The sequence below is a fragment of the Lactuca serriola genome, chromosome 6 (genome assembly GCF_051521515.1).
Source record: "Lactuca serriola cultivar US96UC23 chromosome 6, Lser_US96UC23_V15, whole genome shotgun sequence".
Classification (NCBI taxonomy): Eukaryota; Viridiplantae; Streptophyta; class Magnoliopsida; order Asterales; family Asteraceae; genus Lactuca; species Lactuca serriola.
The window spans coordinates 193,500,549-193,524,626 of record NC_136413.1 but is presented as its reverse complement, the minus strand read 5'-3'; positions in this window follow the sequence as shown (position 1 = coordinate 193,524,626).

Here is a 24,078-nt window from a genome sequence, read left to right as displayed (position 1 = left end):
CTTCACCTACAATTCAAACAACAATTTCTTTTAAGAAACTTCATCACTTCTTTGCTCAAAATTCATGTGGATGCATGCTCATCAAGAAATTTTCTTTCAAAGCTTCATAAACTACGTGAGTTTTGTTCAACCTCATTGTTTTGTTCCAAGTATATAGCAAGATCTTTGTTCTTACAACCTTATTTTCGTATATAAGGCTCTAGAAACACCCTCATCTTCAAGATCTCTCCAAAGAAGCTTGCTAGGGCCGAAATCTTCTCTAATCTTCTCACCAAAATGGAAACCATCAACCAATGTGAGTTCATACCCCCTATTTTCGGTTTTTACTATGTTTTGGGGGAGGATACAAGTTGTTTTGTGTAGATCTATGTGTGTATGCATGATTTTGTGTGTTTTTCATGATATATGTTGTGATATGTGTTTTACTTTAGGAGTTTTACTTGAACAAGAAGTTTAGCACTTAGATCTTCATAAAAACCTTGATAAAATTATGTGTTATCACATATATTACATGTAAACTTGTAGATCTGGGATTTATACACTTAAAATAGCAAAAATAAGTGTTGTGTTCAAACATGGATAACTTAAACTCATAAATCAGCCTTTGACAGAAAAGTTTTGGTCTAATCTTGGACTGTTTTGACCACCTTAATGGTAATATTTTTCAAAACTGTTTTACATACAAAAAAATCAGGTTTATACCTTTAAAATGACTATTCTCACGCATTCATACAGTTTTTCTATAATTTTTGGTGAATTTTACAAAACTCCCTATCATATTTGAAATAATATCGGACCAGTCTATGAAGATGAACATTTTCACAATCGTTTGAGGCCATCAAAAATTATGAGAAAAAATTGTGAACAAAGTAGACAAAAATTCCAAACTTTCAGAGTTTACGGATCCAAATTTCGACTTACGATGATTTTTCTATAGTTTTTCCAAAAAATGCTTATACTTTTGTTATATGCAAGTTTATATGACTTATAAATACTTTTAAATCATCTAGACATGTTAACTTATGTGAATTTAATATATATATATATATATATATATATATATATATATATATATATATGATTACAAAAGTGGTATTATTAAGTCAATTTGACAAACAATTGAACAAATACTAGCAATAAAACAACAAACAGACTAATTTTGCCATTCGTATAATATTGGGCCTTAGTGACCCATTAATATGCTTGATAGGTCATGAATACTATTTATTTGTTTATTAGGCCTCACTGACCCATTAACATGCACGACGGACCTTGGATACTATTTGCGTGATATTTGGGCCAATAAATACCTTGCATGTGAAATGAGCCTTAGTTGTCCTTTTACATATATTTTGGGCCCATATTATATAATATTATTTCTTTTGGGCCTAAAAATGACTTACGTGTTCAGTGAGACTCAGTGGTCCGCAGACATGGTTCATTGGGCCCAGAATAAGTTTATATGTTTCTCTTCACGTAAAATTCGATTAAGGATCTAGTGAGACGTGTTGGTTGACACCTATTGAGTGTACGATCGTAGCCTGTAGTTATAATCAGAGTCTCTTGGAGGGAGAACGGGGTTTTGTGTATAGATCTATACGAGGATGACACCCCACACATGAGCTGTTCGCTACAGTTAGACTACATCAGTCTATGGTGACGACAACCTTATTCTATTTCCGTCGGCGTCCTTAAACGCCAAGACAGGCGAAATTGTCATTATTTAGTATGGTTATAACGACTCACTTAGAGGAATTAACATTATGAAATTTACGGGAGACCATCCTTTCTTTTCTTCTTTGGATTACTCGGATACATACTCATACTGGTACTCAACCTCGAGGGTTGGTATGGCAACATTCTCTTTTATAGACAACATAGGTTTGTCTGGGGGCATTATATTTACATTCTCTTTACGTTTTCTGCTTTATCTTGATACAATCTAATAAACATTAACACACATGCATTATTACAAGATCTGACACAAACATACTAAATTGTTTTCAGAAAATATATGATTTTCTGGTGGTTACAAAGTTATACAAATCTTTTTCGCAAACATGCTTATGAACTCACCAATATTTTTATGTTGACATTTTTAAAGTAACTTGTATTCTCAAGAAACCGTTGAAGTAGGTTGAGCGGGACAAACTAATGGATATTTTGTTATATTTTGCTTCATCATACTCTGACTACTTTGGCATATAATATTTAAATACAATACTCGATGTAAACAATGAATGTTGTTATATTAATTGTGTGATGATGATGATGATGTTATGTTTCAATTATATATTCTGTGATGATACTACAATAATGAAGGCACGCCAAGCCCCCGGATGTTTCCGCCATCTAGTTCGGGGGTGTGACAGATTGGTATCAGTGCATTGTTTATAGTGAACTAGAATATCTAATCATACAAGATATGCAACTATAAATACAATGGGACTAAACTACTCTGAACATGATAACTAAAATACATACTGATATGGGCATATTTAGTTATAAAATTCATGTATTATCTTAATACTTTATGTTGTTTTTGTCTCTTTTAATGAACAAAAGGTGCTTAATTAGTTTATAATTTCATTTTTCAGCAAAAATGACATACTCGAAAGGAAAATGAAGCGGAACTAGCGATTGGACGCTTGGATCTTGGATTTTGAAGAAAAAAGGATGTTGCTTGACAGCTTGACCCCTTGTCAGTGTTTTGGCCATATCTCACGAACCGTAACTCCGATTGACGAGATTCAAAATGTTCTGAAAAGTAGACACAATTTCGGACGACTTTCGTGTTTTGAGAAAGTGCTGATTCGAAACGTACTCGGCGAGTAGGGTCGATTACTCGGCGAGTTGTATGGAATTTTCGCGATTCTGGACGCGCTGACTTGCCGTACATGGGTTTTAAGTGATGTACTCGGCGAGTAGGTCACTGGACTCGCCGAGTAGCCTCTGTTTTGTGAAAATCTATATAAAGGGAGTTTTAGATCGATACCCTAGCATGGAAAGAAACCCTAGGAGGCTGAGAAACGATTGGAAGTGTTGCTAGGTCGTGAGGAACTGAAGAATCAACCCTACATTCAGTTGTGAAGAGAATCAAATCAATTTTGGTTTATTCTTAGTAACTTTTTGATTTGAATCATGTTTACATACTTTGATTTCGTTTTTGAGTTTATGTTTACTGCAATCATGAGCTAAAAACTTGTTCTTCTGTTAGGGTAGACAATTTTGTGAACATGGATTGATTATTTGAGTAGGATTAATTTTAATTGGTAATTATGTTTAGTTAAGCTTGTTAAAGAACCTTATGTGTTGACAATAACTATTCTTCTGTTAATAAATCAGTAATTAAGTTGTATGAACATCTCTTATTTATTAATTTCATATGATTTATTGTGACCACATAGTTGTATGTCTAGGAATAACGAATGTGAAACTAGAATTAACTAGAAGATAGGTAAGTTAATGTGTGAGCTTGTTTGATGAACATCAGCAAGAGGTTAATTGAAGGGCCAATTTAGTTAACCACTACAAGTCTTACTTAACCCAAATCAATAATCTAGGAAACCCGTTAATTTAGACAAATGGTCATTGCTTGAGTTAATTTGTTTTCTAAGAATTAGGAATAGCGAACGTGAACCTAATTATCTTAATCGGTAGCCAATGAAGAATTAATCCGATACATTAAAATCATCCATGGGAACAAATGAGTCGTACCTAAACAGAAGTCCTCTTTACTATTGAATTTAGTTGGTAATTAATTGTTTTAGTTGCTAGTTAGTTAATTTGTGTGTTGGTTATTCTAATTAAGTTCCTAGTCTTGTAAACTAGAGAAAACCCCCTTTTTGTTATTTGTTTTATTTAGATAATATTAGCATTTATTTTAATTGTTTACCGTTCCCTGTGTTCGATACCCTACTTGCTTGAACTATATTACTAATCAAGAGGTACACTGCCTTTCGTGTGTTTATTTTGTGTCTAAGTTAGTAGGATTAAAACTAGTTGGTTTTACACACATCAAGTAGACACAAACCCTCGTCAGTGTTTTGGCCATATCTCACGAACCGTAACTCCGATTGACGAGATTCAAAATGTTCTGAAAAGTAGACACAATTTCGGACGACTTTCGTGTTTTGAGAAAGTGCTGATTCGAAACGTACTCGGCGAGTAGGGTCGATTACTCGGCGAGTTGTATGGAATTTTCGCGATTCTGGACGCGCTGACTTGCCGTACATGGGTTTTAAGTGATGTACTCGGCGAGTAGGTCACTGGACTCGCCGAGTAGCCTCTGTTTTGTGAAAATCTATATAAAGGGACTTTTAGATCGATACCCTAGCATGGAAAGAAACCCTAGGAGGCTGAGAAACGATTGGAAGTGTTGCTAGGTCGTGAGGAACTGAAGAATCAACCCTACATTCAATTGTGAAGAGAATCAAATCAATTTTGGTTTATTCTTAGTAACTTTTTGATTTGAATCATGTTTACATACTTTGATTTCGTTTTTGAGTTTATGTTTACTGCAATCATGAGCTAAAAACTTGTTCTTCTGTTAGGGTAGACAATTTTGTGAACATGGATTGATTATTTGAGTAGGATTAATTTTAATTGGTAATTATGTTTAGTTAAGCTTGTTAAAGAACCTTATGTGTTGACAATAACTATTCTTCTGTTAATAAATCAGTAATTAAGTTGTATGAACATCTCTTAGTTATTAATTTCATATGATTTATTGTGACCACATAGTTGTATGTCTAGGAATAACGAATGTGAAACTAGAATTAACTAGAAGATAGGTAAGTTAATGTGTGAGCTTGTTTGATGAACATCAGCAAGAGGTTAACTGAAGGGCCAATTTAGTTAACCACTACAAGTCTTACTTAACCCAAATCAATAATCTAGGAAACCCGTTAATTTAGACAAATGGTCATTGCTTGAGTTAATTTGTTTTCTAAGAATTAGGAATAGCGAACGTGAACCTAATTATCTTAATCGGTAGCCAATGAAGAATTAATCCGATACATTAAAATCATCCATGGGAACAAATGAGTCGTACCTAAACAGAAGTCCTCTTTACTATTGAATTTAGTTGGTAATTAATTGTTTTAGTTGCTAGTTAGTTAATTTGTGTGTTGGTTATTCTAATTAAGTTCCTAGTCTTGTAAACTAGAGAAAACCCCATTTTTGTTATTTGTTTTATTTAGATAATATTAGCATTTATTTTAATTGTTTACCGTTCCCTGTGTTCGATACCCTACTTGCTTGAACTATATTACTAATCAAGAGGTACACTGCCTTTCGTGTGTTTATTTTGTGTCTAAGTTAGTAGGATTAAAACTAGTTGGTTTTACACACATCAAGTAGACACAAACCCTCGTCAGTGTTTTGGCCATATCTCACGAACCGTAACTCCGATTGACGAGATTCAAAATGTTCTGAAAAGTAGACACAATTTTGGACGACTTTCGTGTTTTGAGAAAACGCTGATTCGAAACGTACTCGGCGAGTAGGGTCGATTACTCGGCGAGTTGTATGGAATTTTCGCGATTCTGGACGCGCTGACTTGCCGTACATGGGTTTTAAGTGATGTACTCGGCGAGTAGGTCACTGGACTCGCCGAGTAGCCTCTGTTTTGTGAAAATCTATATAAAGGGACTTTTAGATCGATACCCTAGCATGGAAAGAAACCCTAGGAGGCTGAGAAACGATTGGAAGTGTTGCTAGGTCGTGAGGAACTGAAGAATCAACCCTACATTCAGTTGTGAAGAGAATCAAATCAATTTTGGTTTATTCTTAGTAACTTTTTGATTTGAATCATGTTTACATACTTTGATTTCGTTTTTGAGTTTATGTTTACTGCAATCATGAGCTAAAAACTTGTTCTTCTGTTAGGGTAGACAATTTTGTGAACATGGATTGATTATTTGAGTAGGATTAATTTTAATTGGTAATTATGTTTAGTTAAGCTTGTTAAAGAACCTTATGTGTTGACAATAACTATTCTTCTGTTAATAAATCAGTAATTAAGTTGTATGAACATCTCTTAGTTATTAATTTCATATGATTTATTGTGACCACATAGTTGTATGTCTAGGAATAACGAATGTGAAACTAGAATTAACTAGAAGATAGGTAAGTTAATGTGTGAGCTTGTTTGATGAACATCAGCAAGAGGTTAATTGAAGGGCCAATTTAGTTAACCACTACAAGTCTTACTTAACCCAAATCAATAATCTAGGAAACCCGTTAATTTAGACAAATGGTCATTGCTTGAGTTAATTTGTTTTCTAAGAATTAGGAATAGCGAACGTGAACCTAATTATCTTAATCGGTAGCCAATGAAGAATTAATCCGATACATTAAAATCATCCATGGGAACAAATGAGTCGTACCTAAACAGAAGTCCTCTTTACTATTGAATTTAGTTGGTAATTAATTGTTTTAGTTGCTAGTTAGTTAATTTGTGTGTTGGTTATTCTAATTAAGTTCCTAGTCTTGTAAACTAGAGAAAACCCCCTTTTTGTTATTTGTTTTATTTAGATAATATTAGCATTTATTTTAATTGTTTACCGTTCCCTGTGTTCGATACCCTACTTGCTTGAACTATATTACTAATCAAGAGGTACACTGCCTTTCGTGTGTTTATTTTGTGTCTAAGTTAGTAGGATTAAAACTAGTTGGTTTTACACACATCAAGTAGACACAAACCCTCGTCAGTGTTTTGGCCATATCTCACGAACCGTAACTCCGATTGACGAGATTCAAAATGTTCTGAAAAGTAGACACAATTTCGGACGACTTTCGTGTTTTGAGAAAACGCTGATTCGAAACGTACTCGGCGAGTAGGGTCGATTACTCGGCGAGTTGTATGGAATTTTCGCGATTCTGGACGCGCTGACTTGCCGTACATGGGTTTTAAGTGATGTACTCGGCGAGTAGGTCACTGGACTCGCCGAGTAGCCTCTGTTTTGTGAAAATCTATATAAAGGGAGTTTTAGATCGATACCCTAGCATGGAAAGAAACCCTAGGAGGCTGAGAAACGATTGGAAGTGTTGCTAGGTCGTGAGGAACTGAAGAATCAACCCTACATTCAATTGTGAAGAGAATCAAATCAATTTTGGTTTATTCTTAGTAACTTTTTGATTTGAATCATGTTTACATACTTTGATTTCGTTTTTGAGTTTATGTTTACTGCAATCATGAGCTAAAAACTTGTTCTTCTGTTAGGGTAGACAATTTTGTGAACATGGATTGATTATTTGAGTAGGATTAATTTTAATTGGTAATTATGTTTAGTTAAGCTTGTTAAAGAACCTTATGTGTTGACAATAACTATTCTTCTGTTAATAAATCAGTAATTAAGTTGTATGAACATCTCTTAGTTATTAATTTCATATGATTTATTGTGACCACATAGTTGTATGTCTAGGAATAACGAATGTGAAACTAGAATTAACTAGAAGATAGGTAAGTTAATGTGTGAGCTTGTTTGATGAACATCAGCAAGAGGTTAATTGAAGGGCCAATTTAGTTAACCACTACAAGTCTTACTTAACCCAAATCAATAATCTAGGAAACCCGTTAATTTAGACAAATGGTCATTGCTTGAGTTAATTTGTTTTCTAAGAATTAGGAATAGCGAACGTGAACCTAATTATCTTAATCGGTAGCCAATGAAGAATTAATCCGATACATTAAAATCATCCATGGGAACAAATGAGTCGTACCTAAACAGAAGTCCTCTTTACTATTGAATTTAGTTGGTAATTAATTGTTTTAGTTGCTAGTTAGTTAATTTGTGTGTTGGTTATTCTAATTAAGTTCCTAGTCTTGTAAACTAGAGAAAACCCCATTTTTGTTATTTGTTTTATTTAGATAATATTAGCATTTATTTTAATTGTTTACCGTTCCCTGTGTTCGATACCCTACTTGCTTGAACTATATTACTAATCAAGAGGTACACTGCCTTTCGTGTGTTTATTTTGTGTCTAAGTTAGTAGGATTAAAACTAGTTGGTTTTACACACATCAAGTAGACACAAACCCTCGTCAGTGTTTTGGCCATATCTCACGAACCGTAACTCCGATTGACGAGATTCAAAATGTTCTGAAAAGTAGACACAATTTCGGACGACTTTCGTGTTTTGAGAAAACGCTGATTCGAAACGTACTCGGCGAGTAGGGTCGATTACTCGGCGAGTTGTATGGAATTTTCGCGATTCTGGACGCGCTGACTTGCCGTACATGGGTTTTAAGTGATGTACTCGGCGAGTAGGTCACTGGACTCGCCGAGTAGCCTCTGTTTTGTGAAAATCTATATAAAGGGACTTTTAGATCGATACCCTAGCATGGAAAGAAACCCTAGGAGGCTGAGAAACGATTGGAAGTGTTGCTAGGTCGTGAGGAACTGAAGAATCAACCCTACATTCAATTGTGAAGAGAATCAAATCAATTTTGGTTTATTCTTAGTAACTTTTTGATTTGAATCATGTTTACATACTTTGATTTCGTTTTTGAGTTTATGTTTACTGCAATCATGAGCTAAAAACTTGTTCTTCTGTTAGGGTAGACAATTTTGTGAACATGGATTGATTATTTGAGTAGGATTAATTTTAATTGGTAATTATGTTTAGTTAAGCTTGTTAAAGAACCTTATGTGTTGACAATAACTATTCTTCTGTTAATAAATCAGTAATTAAGTTGTATGAACATCTCTTAGTTATTAATTTCATATGATTTATTGTGACCACATAGTTGTATGTCTAGGAATAACGAATGTGAAACTAGAATTAACTAGAAGATAGGTAAGTTAATGTGTGAGCTTGTTTGATGAACATCAGCAAGAGGTTAATTGAAGGGCCAATTTAGTTAACCACTACAAGTCTTACTTAACCCAAATCAATAATCTAGGAAACCCGTTAATTTAGACAAATGGTCATTGCTTGAGTTAATTTGTTTTCTAAGAATTAGGAATAGCGAACGTGAACCTAATTATCTTAATCGGTAGCCAATGAAGAATTAATCCGATACATTAAAATCATCCATGGGAACAAATGAGTCGTACCTAAACAGAAGTCCTCTTTACTATTGAATTTAGTTGGTAATTAATTGTTTTAGTTGCTAGTTAGTTAATTTGTGTGTTGGTTATTCTAATTAAGTTCCTAGTCTTGTAAACTAGAGAAAACCCCATTTTTGTTATTTGTTTTATTTAGATAATATTAGCATTTATTTTAATTGTTTACCGTTCCCTGTGTTCGATACCCTACTTGCTTGAACTATATTACTAATCAAGAGGTACACTGCCTTTCGTGTGTTTATTTTGTGTCTAAGTTAGTAGGATTAAAACTAGTTGGTTTTACACACATCAAGTAGACACAAACCCTCGTCAGTGTTTTGGCCATATCTCACGAACCGTAACTCCGATTGACGAGATTCAAAATGTTCTGAAAAGTAGACACAATTTCGGACGACTTTCGTGTTTTGAGAAAACGCTGATTCGAAACGTACTCGGCGAGTAGGGTCGATTACTCGGCGAGTTGTATGGAATTTTCGCGATTCTGGACGCGCTGACTTGTCGTACATGGGTTTTAAGTGATGTACTCGGCGAGTAGGTCACTGGACTCGCCGAGTAGCCTCTGTTTTGTGAAAATCTATATAAAGGGACTTTTAGATCGATACCCTAGCATGGAAAGAAACCCTAGGAGGCTGAGAAACGATTGGAAGTGTTGCTAGGTCGTGAGGAATTGAAGAATCAACCCTACATTCAATTGTGAAGAGAATCAAATCAATTTTGGTTTATTCTTAGTAACTTTTTGATTTGAATCATGTTTACATACTTTGATTTCGTTTTTGAGTTTATGTTTACTGCAATCATGAGCTAAAAACTTGTTCTTCTGTTAGGGTAGACAATTTTGTGAACATGGATTGATTATTTGAGTAGGATTAATTTTAATTGGTAATTATGTTTAGTTAAGCTTGTTAAAGAACCTTATGTGTTGACAATAACTATTCTTCTGTTAATAAATCAGTAATTAAGTTGTATGAACATCTCTTAGTTATTAATTTCATATGATTTATTGTGACCACATAGTTGTATGTCTAGGAATAACGAATGTGAAACTAGAATTAACTAGAAGATAGGTAAGTTAATGTGTGAGCTTGTTTGATGAACATCAGCAAGAGGTTAATTGAAGGGCCAATTTAGTTAACCACTACAAGTCTTACTTAACCCAAATCAATAATCTAGGAAACCCGTTAATTTAGACAAATGGTCATTGCTTGAGTTAATTTGTTTTCTAAGAATTAGGAATAGCGAACGTGAACCTAATTATCTTAATCGGTAGCCAATGAAGAATTAATCCGATACATTAAAATCATCCATGGGAACAAATGAGTCGTACCTAAACAGAAGTCCTCTTTACTATTGAATTTAGTTGGTAATTAATTGTTTTAGTTGCTAGTTAGTTAATTTGTGTGTTGGTTATTCTAATTAAGTTCCTAGTCTTGTAAACTAGAGAAAACCCCCTTTTTGTTATTTGTTTTATTTAGATAATATTAGCATTTATTTTAATTGTTTACCGTTCCCTGTGTTCGATACCCTACTTGCTTGAACTATATTACTAATCAAGAGGTACACTGCCTTTCGTGTGTTTATTTTGTGTCTAAGTTAGTAGGATTAAAACTAGTTGGTTTTACACACATCAAGTAGACACAAACCCTCGTCAGTGTTTTGGCCATATCTCACGAATCGTAACTCCGATTGACGAGATTCAAAATGTTCTGAAAAGTAGACACAATTTCGGACGACTTTCGTGTTTTGAGAAAATGCTGATTCGAAACGTACTCGGCGAGTAGGGTCGATTACTCGGCGAGTTGTATGGAATTTTCGCGATTCTGGACGCGCTGACTTGCCGTACATGGGTTTTAAGTGATGTACTCGGCGAGTAGGTCACTGGACTCGCCGAGTAGCCTCTGTTTTGTGAAAATCTATATAAAGGGACTTTTAGATCGATACCCTAGCATGGAAAGAAACCCTAGGAGGCTGAGAAACGATTGGAAGTGTTGCTAGGTCGTGAGGAACTGAAGAATCAACCCTACATTCAATTGTGAAGAGAATCAAATCAATTTTGGTTTATTCTTAGTAACTTTTTGATTTGAATCATGTTTACATACTTTGATTTCGTTTTTGAGTTTATGTTTACTGCAATCATGAGCTAAAAACTTGTTCTTCTGTTAGGGTAGACAATTTTGTGAACATGGATTGATTATTTGAGTAGGATTAATTTTAATTGGTAATTATGTTTAGTTAAGCTTGTTAAAGAACCTTATGTGTTGACAATAACTATTCTTCTGTTAATAAATCAGTAATTAAGTTGTATGAACATCTCTTAGTTATTAATTTCATATGATTTATTGTGACCACATAGTTGTATGTCTAGGAATAACGAATGTGAAACTAGAATTAACTAGAAGATAGGTAAGTTAATGTGTGAGCTTGTTTGATGAACATCAGCAAGAGGTTAATTGAAGGGCCAATTTAGTTAACCACTACAAGTCTTACTTAACCCAAATCAATAATCTAGGAAACCCGTTAATTTAGACAAATGGTCATTGCTTGAGTTAATTTGTTTTCTAAGAATTAGGAATAGCGAACGTGAACCTAATTATCTTAATCGGTAGCCAATGAAGAATTAATCCGATACATTAAAATCATCCATGGGAACAAATGAGTCGTACCTAAACAGAAGTCCTCTTTACTATTGAATTTAGTTGGTAATTAATTGTTTTAGTTGCTAGTTAGTTAATTTGTGTGTTGGTTATTCTAATTAAGTTCCTAGTCTTGTAAACTAGAGAAAACCCCCTTTTTGTTATTTGTTTTATTTAGATAATATTAGCATTTATTTTAATTGTTTACCGTTCCCTGTGTTCGATACCCTACTTGCTTGAACTATATTACTAATCAAGAGGTACACTGCCTTTCGTGTGTTTATTTTGTGTCTAAGTTAGTAGGATTAAAACTAGTTGGTTTTACACACATCAAGTAGACACAAACCCTCGTCAGTGTTTTGGCCATATCTCACGAACCGTAACTCCGATTGACGAGATTCAAAATGTTCTGAAAAGTAGACACAATTTCGGACGACTTTCGTGTTTTGAGAAAACGCTGATTCGAAACGTACTCGGCGAGTAGGGTCGATTACTCGGCGAGTTGTATGGAATTTTCGCGATTCTGGACGCGCTGACTTGCCGTACATGGGTTTTAAGTGATGTACTCGGCGAGTAGGTCACTGGACTCGCCGAGTAGCCTCTGTTTTGTGAAAATCTATATAAAGGGACTTTTAGATCGATACCCTAGCATGGAAAGAAACCCTAGGAGGCTGAGAAACGATTGGAAGTGTTGCTAGGTCGTGAGGAACTGAAGAATCAACCCTACATTCAATTGTGAAGAGAATCAAATCAATTTTGGTTTATTCTTAGTAACTTTTTGATTTGAATCATGTTTACATACTTTGATTTCGTTTTTGAGTTTATGTTTACTGCAATCATGAGCTAAAAACTTGTTCTTCTGTTAGGGTAGACAATTTTGTGAACATGGATTGATTATTTGAGTAGGATTAATTTTAATTGGTAATTATGTTTAGTTAAGCTTGTTAAAGAACCTTATGTGTTGACAATAACTATTCTTCTGTTAATAAATCAGTAATTAAGTTGTATGAACATCTCTTAGTTATTAATTTCATATGATTTATTGTGACCACATAGTTGTATGTCTAGGAATAACGAATGTGAAACTAGAATTAACTAGAAGATAGGTAAGTTAATGTGTGAGCTTGTTTGATGAACATCAGCAAGAGGTTAATTGAAGGGCCAATTTAGTTAACCACTACAAGTCTTACTTAACCCAAATCAATAATCTAGGAAACCCGTTAATTTAGACAAATGGTCATTGCTTGAGTTAATTTGTTTTCTAAGAATTAGGAATAGCGAACGTGAACCTAATTATCTTAATCGGTAGCCAATGAAGAATTAATCCGATACATTAAAATCATCCATGGGAACAAATGAGTCGTACCTAAACAGAAGTCCTCTTTACTATTGAATTTAGTTGGTAATTAATTGTTTTAGTTGCTAGTTAGTTAATTTGTGTGTTGGTTATTCTAATTAAGTTCCTAGTCTTGTAAACTAGAGAAAACCCCCTTTTTGTTATTTGTTTTATTTAGATAATATTAGCATTTATTTTAATTGTTTACCGTTCCCTGTGTTCGATACCCTACTTGCTTGAACTATATTACTAATCAAGAGGTACACTGCCTTTCGTGTGTTTATTTTGTGTCTAAGTTAGTAGGATTAAAACTAGTTGGTTTTACACACATCAAGTAGACACAAACCCTCGTCAGTGTTTTGGCCATATCTCACGAACCGTAACTCCGATTGACGAGATTCAAAATGTTCTGAAAAGTAGACACAATTTCGGACGACTTTCGTGTTTTGAGAAAATGCTGATTCGAAACGTACTCGGCGAGTAGGGTCGATTACTCGGCGAGTTGTATGGAATTTTCGCGATTCTGGACGCGCTGACTTGCCGTACATGGGTTTTAAGTGATGTACTCGGCGAGTAGGTCACTGGACTCGCCGAGTAGCCTCTGTTTTGTGAAAATCTATATAAAGGGAGTTTTAGATCGATACCCTAGCATGGAAAGAAACCCTAGGAGGCTGAGAAACGATTGGAAGTGTTGCTAGGTCGTGAGGAACTGAAGAATCAACCCTACATTCAATTGTGAAGAGAATCAAATCAATTTTGGTTTATTCTTAGTAACTTTTTGATTTGAATCATGTTTACATACTTTGATTTCGTTTTTGAGTTTATGTTTACTGCAATCATGAGCTAAAAACTTGTTCTTCTGTTAGGGTAGACAATTTTGTGAACATGGATTGATTATTTGAGTAGGATTAATTTTAATTGGTAATTATGTTTAGTTAAGCTTGTTAAAGAACCTTATGTGTTGACAATAACTATTCTTCTGTTAATAAATCAGTAATTAAGTTGTATGAACATCTCTTAGTTATTAATTTCATATGATTTATTGTGACCACATAGTTGTATGTCTAGGAATAACGAATGTGAAACTAGAATTAACTAGAAGATAGGTAAGTTAATGTGTGAGCTTGTTTGATGAACATCAGCAAGAGGTTAACTGAAGGGCCAATTTAGTTAACCACTACAAGTCTTACTTAACCCAAATCAATAATCTAGGAAACCCGTTAATTTAGACAAATGGTCATTGCTTGAGTTAATTTGTTTTCTAAGAATTAGGAATAGCGAACGTGAACCTAATTATCTTAATCGGTAGCCAATGAAGAATTAATCCGATACATTAAAATCATCCATGGGAACAAATGAGTCGTACCTAAACAGAAGTCCTCTTTACTATTGAATTTAGTTGGTAATTAATTGTTTTAGTTGCTAGTTAGTTAATTTGTGTGTTGGTTATTCTAATTAAGTTCCTAGTCTTGTAAACTAGAGAAAACCCCCTTTTTGTTATTTGTTTTATTTAGATAATATTAGCATTTATTTTAATTGTTTACCGTTCCCTGTGTTCGATACCCTACTTGCTTGAACTATATTACTAATCAAGAGGTACACTGCCTTTCGTGTGTTTATTTTGTGTCTAAGTTAGTAGGATTAAAACTAGTTGGTTTTACACACATCAAGTAGACACAAACCCTCGTCAGTGTTTTGGCCATATCTCACGAACCGTAACTCCGATTGACGAGATTCAAAATGTTCTGAAAAGTAGACACAATTTCGGACGACTTTCGTGTTTTGAGAAAGTGCTGATTCGAAACGTACTCGGCGAGTAGGGTCGATTACTCGGCGAGTTGTATGGAATTTTCGCGATTCTGGACGCGCTGACTTGCCGTACATGGGTTTTAAGTGATGTACTCGGCGAGTAGGTCACTGGACTCGCCGAGTAGCCTCTGTTTTGTGAAAATCTATATAAAGGGACTTTTAGATCGATACCCTAGCATGGAAAGAAACCCTAGGAGGCTGAGAAACGATTGGAAGTGTTGCTAGGTCGTGAGGAACTGAAGAATCAACCCTACATTCAGTTGTGAAGAGAATCAAATCAATTTTGGTTTATTCTTAGTAACTTTTTGATTTGAATCATGTTTACATACTTTGATTTCGTTTTTGAGTTTATGTTTACTGCAATCATGAGCTAAAAACTTGTTCTTCTGTTAGGGTAGACAATTTTGTGAACATGGATTGATTATTTGAGTAGGATTAATTTTAATTGGTAATTATGTTTAGTTAAGCTTGTTAAAGAACCTTATGTGTTGACAATAACTATTCTTCTGTTAATAAATCAGTAATTAAGTTGTATGAACATCTCTTAGTTATTAATTTCATATGATTTATTGTGACCACATAGTTGTATGTCTAGGAATAACGAATGTGAAACTAGAATTAACTAGAAGATAGGTAAGTTAATGTGTGAGCTTGTTTGATGAACATCAGCAAGAGGTTAATTGAAGGGCCAATTTAGTTAACCACTACAAGTCTTACTTAACCCAAATCAATAATCTAGGAAACCCGTTAATTTAGACAAATGGTCATTGCTTGAGTTAATTTGTTTTCTAAGAATTAGGAATAGCGAACGTGAACCTAATTATCTTAATCGGTAGCCAATGAAGAATTAATCCGATACATTAAAATCATCCATGGGAACAAATGAGTCGTACCTAAACAGAAGTCCTCTTTACTATTGAATTTAGTTGGTAATTAATTGTTTTAGTTGCTAGTTAGTTAATTTGTGTGTTGGTTATTCTAATTAAGTTCCTAGTCTTGTAAACTAGAGAAAACCCCCTTTTTGTTATTTGTTTTATTTAGATAATATTAACATTTATTTTAATTGTTTACCGTTCCCTGTGTTCGATACCCTACTTGCTTGAACTATATTACTAATCAAGAGGTACACTGCCTTTCGTGTGTTTATTTTGTGTCTAAGTTAGTAGGATTAAAACTAGTTGGTTTTACACACATCAAGTAGACACAAACCCTCGTCAGTGTTTTGGCCATATCTCACGAACCGTAACTCCGATTGACGAGATTCAAAATGTTCTGAAAAGTAGACACAATTTCGGACGACTTTCGTGTTTTGAGAAAGTGCTGATTCGAAACGTACTCGGCGAGTAGGGTCGATTACTCGGCGAGTTGTATGGAATTTTCGCGATTCTGGACGCGCTGACTTGCCGTACATGGGTTTTAAGTGATGTACTCGGCGAGTAGGTCACTGGACTCGCCGAGTAGCCTCTGTTTTGTGAAAATCTATATAAAGGGAGTTTTAGATCGATACCCTAGCATGGAAAGAAACCCTAGGAGGCTGAGAAACGATTGGAAGTGTTGCTAGGTCGTGAGGAACTGAAGAATCAACCCTACATTCAGTTGTGAAGAGAATCAAATCAATTTTGGTTTATTCTTAGTAACTTTTTGATTTGAATCATGTTTACATACTTTGATTTCGTTTTTGAGTTTATGTTTACTGCAATCATGAGCTAAAAACTTGTTCTTCTGTTAGGGTAGACAATTTTGTGAACATGGATTGATTATTTGAGTAGGATTAATTTTAATTGGTAATTATGTTTAGTTAAGCTTGTTAAAGAACCTTATGTGTTGACAATAACTATTCTTCTGTTAATAAATCAGTAATTAAGTTGTATGAACATCTCTTAGTTATTAATTTCATATGATTTATTGTGACCACATAGTTGTATGTCTAGGAATAACGAATGTGAAACTAGAATTAACTAGAAGATAGGTAAGTTAATGTGTGAGCTTGTTTGATGAACATCAGCAAGAGGTTAATTGAAGGGCCAATTTAGTTAACCACTACAAGTCTTACTTAACCCAAATCAATAATCTAGGAAACCCGTTAATTTAGACAAATGGTCATTGCTTGAGTTAATTTGTTTTCTAAGAATTAGGAATAGCGAACGTGAACCTAATTATCTTAATCGGTAGCCAATGAAGAATTAATCCGATACATTAAAATCATCCATGGGAACAAATGAGTCGTACCTAAACAGAAGTCCTCTTTACTATTGAATTTAGTTGGTAATTAATTGTTTTAGTTGCTAGTTAGTTAATTTGTGTGTTGGTTATTCTAATTAAGTTCCTAGTCTTGTAAACTAGAGAAAACCCCCTTTTTGTTATTTGTTTTATTTAGATAATATTAGCATTTATTTTAATTGTTTACCGTTCCTTGTGTTCGATACCCTACTTGCTTGAACTATATTACTAATCAAGAGGTACACTGCCTTTCGTGTGTTTATTTTGTGTCTAAGTTAGTAGGATTAAAACTAGTTGGTTTTACACACATCAAGTAGACACAAACCCTCGTCAGTGTTTTGGCCATATCTCACGAACCGTAACTCCGATTGACGAGATTCAAAATGTTCTGAAAAGTAGACACAATTTCGGACGACTTTCGTGTTTTGAGAAAGTGCTGATTCGAAACGTACTCGGCGAGTAGGGTCGATTACTCGGCGAGTTGTATGGAATTTTCGCGATTCTGGACGCGCTGACTTGCCGTACATGGGTTTTAAGTGATGTACTCGGCGAGTAGGTCACTGGACTCGCCGAGTAGCCTCTGTTTTGTGAAAATCTATATAAAGGGACTTTTAGATCGATACCCTAGCATGGAAAGAAACCCTAGGAGGCTGAGAAACGATTGGAAGTGTTGCTAGGTCGTGAGGAACTGAAGAATCAACCCTACATTCAGTTGTGAAGAGAATCAAATCAATTTTGGTTTATTCTTAGTAACTTTTTGATTTGAATCATGTTTACATACTTTGATTTCGTTTTTGAGTTTATGTTTACTGCAATCATGAGCTAAAAACTTGTTCTTCTGTTAGGGTAGACAATTTTGTGAACATGGATTGATTATTTGAGTAGGATTAATTTTAATTGGTAATTATGTTTAGTTAAGCTTGTTAAAGAACCTTATGTGTTGACAATAACTATTCTTCTGTTAATAAATCAGTAATTAAGTTGTATGAACATCTCTTAGTTATTAATTTCATATGATTTATTGTGACCACATAGTTGTATGTCTAGGAATAACGAATGTGAAACTAGAATTAACTAGAAGATAGGTAAGTTAATGTGTGAGCTTGTTTGATGAACATCAGCAAGAGGTTAATTGAAGGGCCAATTTAGTTAACCACTACAAGTCTTACTTAACCCAAATCAATAATCTAGGAAACCCGTTAATTTAGACAAATGGTCATTGCTTGAGTTAATTTGTTTTCTAAGAATTAGGAATAGCGAACGTGAACCTAATTATCTTAATCGGTAGCCAATGAAGAATTAATCCGATACATTAAAATCATCCATGGGAACAAATGAGTCGTACCTAAACAGAAGTCCTCTTTACTATTGAATTTAGTTGGTAATTAATTGTTTTAGCTGCTAGTTAGTTAATTTGTGTGTTGGTTATTCTAATTAAGTTCCTAGTCTTGTAAACTAGAGAAAACCCCCTTTTTGTTATTTGTTTTATTTAGATAATATTAGCATTTATTTTAATTGTTTACCGTTCCCTGTGTTCGATACCCTACTTGCTTGAACTATATTACTAATCGATAGGTACACTGCCTTTCGTGTGTTTATTTTGTGTCTAAGTTAGTAGGATTAAAACTAGTTGGTTTTACACACATCACATACCTATGTGTTCATTTTAGAGTAATAACACAACAAGAACAGTAAAAGTATTTGGAAGATTTGAACATCGCGGTTAAACCTTGGCAGTTATGTAGTCGCATTAGGGGTGAATGTAGCCTGATCAACTACATTCATTCAAAATAAGACCAACATGTGTTCGGGAGTAATCGTGATGGTCAATGAATCAAAAACTTACCATTTAATTATCCAAAGATCTTATAGAACCAAACCTAAACAAAATTAAAATACTACAGGAGTATTTGGTGTGCTATTTGTTTCTAGTATTTATGCACTTTCGTGCAGACACTATGGCCGGGTATCATTAGCCAGGAGACCCCTATTTCCCTAATCAGGGGAATGTAGGGTGGCTTGTCCTAGAGGAAGACCCAGAAGAAGACTCAGAGGAAGAACCAGAGGAGGAACATGAAGTAGAACTTGAAGATGGACTTGCCGAGCCAGTGGTGGACCTCGAAGAAGAAGAGCTCGAGGGCAATGACGATGATGACTCAGATGCAGAGTCCGAGGTCATCAATCCTCCATACATGGCCAGAGTACCGACTTATCGTATGGGCCCCGATGGCCCCACGCCCCCATGGGCACACGATATTTGGAGATGGAGTCGCCAACAAGGGATACGACCACCCTATGGTATGAACCGAGGTTTCTTCAATCTCAGTCATGGAGGACCAACTGACCGGGCCCTTCCAGTCATGGTCCGGCGTACCCGAGACATGGGCAATCAAGCTCAGGACACCCCAAATCAAACGGACCAAATGTGGGTTTCTGTTGAGAGAGATGAGAGTCAACATAGGAATTGATCGGGGACTTCCAAGCGAGACAGTCAGTTTGAGAGGCACGACCACGAGACACCGAGTGACAAGTAGCTCATCTCCAGGGTGCATCCACTTCATCAGAACCACCACCGGACACTTTCCGCCATGATTAAGATCAACTTTCCCCCCCCCCCCCCCCCACTACTATCTGTTATGACTCTCTTTCGTGTACTAAGATGGTACTCACTAATGAAACAACTGTTTGTTCTTCTTATTTGGTGTTATTGTGTCACAACTGACATTTTAGCCAGTAAATTTTATGATCATGTAAACGTCATCTATGATAATATTTGTAATTCTAGCTTGATATCATGCACAATGTTCTTTCTATGACAACAAACTTAGTCAAGATCTACAATTGAAGTTCAAAACTATATGCAAAGTATTTCAAATGGTCAGCTATGAGTTGAAAGCCCTAAATATCCCAGTTTAAGTTCATTATGAACTATGATTCTCTTATTGGACCTAATGGACCAATAAGCCTTCAATTCGAATATGTTGGGCCTAGAACTCTTAAATGGGCTCTAAAGGGACCCACACTCATAAATTTTAACATCTTGGGCCATATGGGCCTAAATTAGATTAGTTTATTTCTAATGGTCCAATTTGGGCCATAACAAATTCCAATAGCCCTAATGGGCCATAAACTCCATTCCTTTTATTCTAATGGGTCGTGAACCATCCTAAGGGCCCAATGGGCCGAAAAATATTATAAGGCCTATGAAATTCGATCAAAGCCAAGAATTTGGGCCCAAAAACCAGTTCATCCTCATTTTGTTAAACTTATTCTCGGCCCAATCAAACAAAAAAAAGGGATTAATGAAGGATTATTTAGCAATGACACCTAAGTATTATTTAGAGGTAATCCATGCATTACCCCTCATATTTCCATGTTAAACCCTACATGTAATAACCAAAGATCTCATTCCTCACTCTCTTCTTATCCTCTCATCCGAACCTCACTCTCACCACCTCAATTTCTTTCAAAAATCTTTCAAGGAAACTCTCTCTTGAGAACTCCCTTCCTCCTCCAAATTTTCGAAGATCTAGAGGGCTTTCAAGAGGATTATTCACCAATATCATCATCCTTGGTAAATTTTTGCTTAGATCCATGGTTTAGCTTCTTGATTTCTTCAAAAATCTCCTCTTAACTAATACCATTTAGTGAATCATGCATCTTAGAGCCATCTAAGTTCTAAAGTTCTTCTAGAAGCTTTCTAGGACCAAAAATCTCTTCACATCTTCACCAAAAACCGAATCCAAACCTCAAGGTAAGTTCATACCCCCTTGTTTTCGGTTTTTACATGTTTTTGGGGGAGAATACAAGTGTTTATGTATAGAACTATGTATTCATGCATGTTATGTGTGATTTTCTTGGTTTATGTTGTGATTATGTGATATCTTGATAAATCTCAAAAACTTTAACAAAAATGGGTGAGATTTATAAACTAAACTACTCTAGTCATCATACTACAAAGAATAAAAGCATTACATATGCTTAAGATGTGAATAACAAAACAAAAATCTTGTATAAGGATCATTTTTGACAAATAAACAAAAGTTTTAGAAAATTGTGACACTTTCGGTTTTATAAGGATCAAAAAGGCCATATGTGTAGAAAAAATGTGTTGTTATACTAATTATACTTTTCAAAGGGCCAAAATTGTAAAATTTAGCATTATGGGCCTCAATGAATGTTGTTATATTAATTGTGTGATGATAATGATGTTATGTTTCAATTATATACTCTTAACTCGATGTAAACAATGAATGTTGTTATATTAATTGTGTGATGATGATGATGTTATGTTTCAATTATATACTATGTGATGATACTGCAATAATGAAGTCACGCCAAGCCCTGGACGTTTCTGCCGCCTGGTTCGGGGGTGTGACAACGAGGTTGGCCACATGGACATGGCTCGGACCGAGGTGGTTCTGCAAACTACCGAGAAGATTCGGCAGACCAGGCAGCGATTGCAGACTGCTCAGAATCGGCAGAAAAGTTACGCCGACCGGCACCGATCTGAGTTGGAGTTTCAGGTCGGCGGCATGGTGTTGTTGAAGGTCTCACCCTGGAATGGTGTGACTTGCTTCAAGAAGAGGGGAAAGTTGGGTCCCCGATGTGTTGGACCGTTTTAGATTATTGCCAAGGTTAGCAAAGTGGCGTAGAGACTGGACCTTCCGGAAGAGCTTCTTCAGATTCATAGCACTTTCCGCGTTTCGCAATTGCAGAAGTGTATATTAGATGAGGATGCAATAGTGCCATTGGATGACATTCAGGTTGAAGAACGCCTGAAGTACGTTGAGAAGCCATTGGTTGTCTTAGAAAGGAAGATAAAAGTCCTACGTAACAAGGAGATACCTTTTGTAAAGGTACAATGGCAACATCAGAGGGGATCCGAGTGGACTTAGGAGCTGGAGGCCGAGATGCGGGAGCATTATCCGGAATTGTTCACCACAACATATAACATCCCAATCTTCAAGTATGAATTTAAAGATTTATATTTATATTTTCTAGGCAACTCGACGAGTTGGAAGGCTCCAACTTGTCGTGTAGAGTATTTAATGCCCGCGTATCTTTCAATGTCTACTCGACGAGTTAGAAGGCCCCAACTCGATGAGTTGAAGGTTGAACACGAAAACCCTAACTTTTAGGGTTTGTACCCTATTTAAAGCCCTTAACTCTCATGGTTAGCCTCCCTCATCGTCCCCTCAGTCCAGAGAAAACCCTAATCGTGCCTCTTTTCCCATTTTGAGTGTGTGTAAGCTTAAAGAGTATCCTTTGGTGTTTTTCTTGAAGGAGCTTGAAGTTGGTGGTGCAAAGTTGAAGGGAGAAGCTTTAGATCATGGATTTTCAGTGTTGTTGCAGCCACTTGGAGGTATAAAGTCGTTATCTTGATCATCCCTTTTTCTAGATCTCTTCTTTTGAAAGTTATGGCCATTATTAGCTTATTTTGGGACCATTCTTGGATTTGAGCATGTTATGAAGCCATGATTTCAGATATGGACATCTCATGGCCTCCATGGACTTAAAGTTGCCAACTTTATCAAGTCTTGGCCCTCCTTCATGCCCTAGGTCCCTTGATAAGCCTTATTTGAGTGATTTAGCCCTCTTGATGCCATGCATGGACGTAAAGCTAGCAACTTTACATGGTATTTCAGTCCTAAGGGATCATATCTATAGTTTGGGGCTTTGGTTTCGTTTGGAAGTGTCTGAATGCATTAAGGCTAGAAAAACTTGACAAGTTGCTCTGCCAACTTGACAAGTTGGTTCGGGTTTACCCGCTTTCTGGATGTTGAAGAACTCGACGAGTTGCTCTGGTAACTCGGCGAGTTGCCTCGAGCTTTTCACGATTTTCTGAGACATGAAGGAACTCGACGAGTCAGAATATGCACTCGACGAATTGGGTTAACATGGACTGTTGACATTGACTGTTGACTTTGAATTTGACCATGGTTGACCAACTTTGACTATTAAGGGTATTTTGGGATTTTAATGAAGTAGTGATTGGTGATTGTAGGCAGTTGAGTTGGAGTTTTGAGTTGGGATTGATATTACCGGTTCAACACTACTTGTGAGATGAGTTTTCCTTACTATACTTAAGGGTCGAAGGTACCAAGACCGGCCCATTTGATTGACATCCTAGTAGTTATTGATATGTTGAGTATGAGATAGATATGCATGCTAGTTTGATATGCTAGTCTGGTAGACCTCTAGGACTACCTGTGATACTGTTTGATTATCTGTAAGTGTATTTATCTGGTACATGTTGACATGTTATGTAGGTTGAGTTGAGGTTATACTGCTCCGTGTTGTAGCCAACAAACTCTGGGTATGCCATATATGAGTTGAGGGCAAGGGAGGGCATGCCAGACTCATACTAAGGACTCTTGAGCATTCCAGATACGAGCTGAAGGTCGGTCTGGGCATGCCATACTCATACTGTGGGCTAATCTTTTGTATTCCAGTCCAAGGACTGAGGGAGCAAGCCAGACTTATGTTGTGGGCTCGAGAGCAATCCAGACATGAGGTGTGGGCCCGATGGGCAAGCCAGACTCATGTTGTGGGCTAGGGGGTAATCCAGTCTAAAAAGTTGTGGACGCATTACATGCTGTTATTATGTGTACTATTTGTTATGTATCAGTATTTTTTTTTTTTGGGGGGGGGGGTGGACTCACTAATCTTCTGGATTACAGTAGTGGAGTTTGTTTCTGGTACATCAGATGACCGCAGGAAGACGAAGACTTGATTGCTCACCTCCTCATATTTTATGTTATGATTTCTGGGATTTCTCTAATGTTAAACTATTTTGAAAACAATTTGTAAACAATAGATGGTTTTGGAATGTTTGAAAAGTCTAAAATTTTTCATGAATTTTATGGATGTTACTCCCAATATTTCATAGTTCCATATAACAACATTAAAAATCACCAAATAGAACATAAGCACCCTTATTTCTTTTCATAAACCGAGACAAATATTCCCACAACATTTTCTACCTTCTTCCCGTGGAGCATAAACAT